Source organism: Ruditapes philippinarum, unplaced genomic scaffold (assembly GCF_026571515.1).
Source record: "Ruditapes philippinarum isolate M1 unplaced genomic scaffold, ASM2657151v2 ctg5430_1_1_1_1, whole genome shotgun sequence".
Lineage (NCBI taxonomy): Eukaryota > Metazoa > Mollusca > Bivalvia > Venerida > Veneridae > Ruditapes > Ruditapes philippinarum.
Genome location: NW_026859273.1, coordinates 137,986 through 141,608, shown reverse-complemented (window position 1 = coordinate 141,608; position 3,623 = coordinate 137,986). Strand labels below are relative to the sequence as shown.

Below are 3,623 nucleotides of genomic sequence, written 5' to 3'. Positions count from 1 at the left end.
TTACATTTTATATGTAAAAAAAAAATCTTCAAAAGGCGTGCTTTACATTGGTATTTTCTTTTCATTTATTATCATTCCTACAATAAAGTCATTCCTTATAAATAAATAATCCACTTCTTATCGATTTGATGAATCAATGTATACAAAAACATGTTTATGAATTGACAAGACGTGTTATTTTTGGATTAAAGCTACTAATACAAATCCGTAGTTGATAGTTTACGGTACAATGCTTTAACAGTAGACAAATAAAAAATTAAGACACGATTTTCTTATATAGGTAGGTATGAAGTAAGGTCATTGGAATATAGCTTACTTTTGAGTTATGATAAATGTTAATAAAATGGCTGATTGAATTACACCGTACATATATTCGGATATCAATAGACGGTTCATAAACTAAGGTAAAATTTAAGATGATAACACTATTTCTATTTCTTTTTTAAGTCTATAATCTACAGTCCTGTTTATTCAAAACGTCATTTTGAATTCTTTACTAAGAGCATAGTAATTGCCATAAATGGTTTATAAGGGGGCATATATTTGTTCTTTTCGCTGACATCACTGGAGAACTTTTGTTATTGTCATGTATGCAATTTCCTTTAGCATTTATTTATTCAATTTCACATACCATTTAACACTATATTTAGATATTTATGAAGTAATGTTCGATAAATTTTCATCTATTTTCAGACACGAACAGGCAGCTGAATTAATTATAACAAATCGATCACATACTTTGATGATGTGTGCCGGAGAGACGGCGTAAAACATTGTTTTCAAAAGATTTCTGGACAGATAATAAAATAAAACGGAAATTATCCGAAACATTTCTTTTGGACACAGTGACATGTGTTTTTAATGATTTAAGAAAGGGTAATTGATTTGGTTTTTACTAAGCAATGATAAGAAGATGGTTTTAACAAAAAATAATCATTAACGAAATGGCTGTCAGGACACTTAGCGGAATTTTCAATAAAAAGTGTGACTTGAAACTTGCATAGAAAGTTTTTTTTCCGGGAACATTTTTTTCCAACTATTTAGTAAAGATGACAAAACTTTCTGTGTCTGTAAATGTAGAAGAGATTGTAGTGGGTTTGGAGGAGTTACTAGGTGAACTTTCGGACAGGTATATGTCATATGCCATTTTCGGCTCAGTGTGTATATTTCTAGGAATACTGTTCGCCTCGTGCATTGGATCTATGTGCGGGCTGCTGCTTCACGGATTTTGCAAAAGACGTTTCAGTCAACGGAAAAGGAAACGGAAACGTCCTTCTATACGTCGGAACAATACGTATGATGAAATAAGTGTTAAGAGTAATAAAAATTTGTTAAACAAACAGAATATAGATGAACGGTGATGTAATGTGTTCAAGTGAAATAGTGACCAAGTATATAATTTTTATGGCATATTTTGAGATATGCATAGTTCTTTTATGCCAAAAACTTTTTGTTTTAAATTGTTATTTACAACTCATTATTATGCGTGAAATTATGAGATTAAAACCTAAGGTACAACGAACAATGTAACATGCCAAATGTTTGCGGCGTTCACAAAGTGCATATTTTGTTAATTACTATCTATTTATAGTTTTGTTTTGACCGTCGGGTTAAAATTTATGATGTTTCGATACGAAACAACTCAATTTTACCGATTAATTGTCTTTCGTTTAATGTTTTCTTATAATGATACCAAAATCGTTTATTTATGTGAACCTAGTCAGGAACAAATGTTTTAATGTATATGTTAAAAGTATAAATAAATGATACTGCACCGAAACTTTTTAATAATGAAGCGAAATGTAGTTTTATGACCGGAATGTGCTCAATGGATTCAATCCCTTATACGGATTTGTCATATTGTTGCGTAACATTCATGCATGCGTTATGTCGTTCTTTCAATTAGGCCTATACTATATTGAATATATCGCTTATCATTATTTATTATCATGGTATTTTCTATCATAAAGACAAATATGTAAATCTAAAATTTATGACAGAATAAAAAAAATTGATGTGCAATAAAACAGATAACATGATTTGTGTGTACATGTATTTGATTTCGGAACAATTCCGTTTGATTCCGTTTTTTATATAATAATGTATGTTAAGTTCTACGTACAATCGAGCAGAAAGGAATGTCATCAGACCATGCCGAAAATAATTGGTTGACAAATAAATGCAAATCAACTTTGTTTGATTATTGAAAATCAATATTATGTTATACGTCATAACACTGTCATATATTGTACACCCTTATATATCAGATCGAAATGTTTTAAATTAGATTTCAAATTATATTGGTTGCATTTATTTATAACAGCAAATAACTATATTTAAAATTATTCTCACAAGGTTGCACACTCATTTGTCAAATTATGTTATGGGAACGTAGATGATTTTGCGAAATTCTAAACTAAAGTCGATACTTACTTTTATTTGAAAATAAAATAGGTGTCCTTATCACAAAATAAAATCGTGAAATTGAATATCACAATGTCTAAATAGGACTCTTTTTTGTAAAAGGAGTATCAACGACTACGCAGATAAAAAAGAGAGAACACAAAATAAAAAAAAGGTTGAAGTTAAAGGCCCATTTAGCCTTAAAATGTAGTAACTTTTTTTTTTGGTGTCCTGTTACAGTTTTCAAAAAGATGCTCATTGATGCTCATGGGCAATCTTGCCTTTTAACAATTAGCACATTTATAGAAATACCGTTACACTGTACTTAGTATTTTAAAAGTCAAAATAAAACCTTTTTGCATTTTGTCTATTTTACGACAAATTAATTTGCATACACAATAAGAGCTTTTTTTATTCTTTATTTGATACACATCTCCTTTGTTCTAAATCTGAAAATATAACTTGATAAATCACATATTTGCCCTTAAATCAGTATGAAAAAAAAACTTTCCCGAGGCTTAATGTTCCTTTAAAATGTATAAAAGAAACTGTAGGTGTGGAAATAGAAATGCATCACTGACTACTTAGTACTTGCTTCAATTTATACAATAATAAACGATTAGTTATATAGTTTCGTCCTGAAAACTGGAGACAAGAATTATTTCTGTGACCTAAGTGTAGCATTCATGTTTAAGCATTTATAATACAACATGTCAATACATATAAAACGATCGTTTGCTACGGGAACTTTTTTGATTGATTCAGTAATTTCAGACATGCGCCTTTTGTGTATAATCAAATAATTAAAACATGGGTCTTTTAACTAAAACTATTATGTGGCACACGTCTATTTATTTTAATATAATAGAAAAATACTACGCCGCGCAATAGAACAGCGTATCACAACTTTTAAAGCATTTTGTATCGATTGGGTTTATTAAAATACTTTGTCTCTGTAGTATTTTACGCGGACTGGCAATTACTTACAAAAAGATCGATTAATTGTAAAATAAACATGTAACTAAGATTAGACGAAATGTATTTGTACTAAGCAGTTTAAAGCTGCCTAATCGGATAACATAGGTATTTTCTTTTCCTTTCTTTTTTCAAATATTTATTTTTTATCAACTATCTTTGTATCACAATGGATCAAACGGTAGCAGAACAATGCATACTTTCAGGACAAAGCTAAGTTAAAAGTAGATAATAAATACAAGGGC

The 3,623-nt window shown here is 29.5% G+C and overlaps 1 long non-coding RNA gene across 1 annotated transcript; it reads left to right on the top strand.

The window, feature by feature from the left end:
* Window positions 1-288: 288 nt before the first annotated feature.
* LOC132755935 (uncharacterized) lies at window positions 289-2,039 on the top strand. The gene is made up of 2 exons (XR_009629263.1): window positions 289-404; window positions 694-2,039. It is a non-coding gene; the product is annotated as an uncharacterized LOC132755935 (long non-coding RNA).
* The last annotated feature ends 1,584 nt before the right edge of the window (window positions 2,040-3,623 follow it).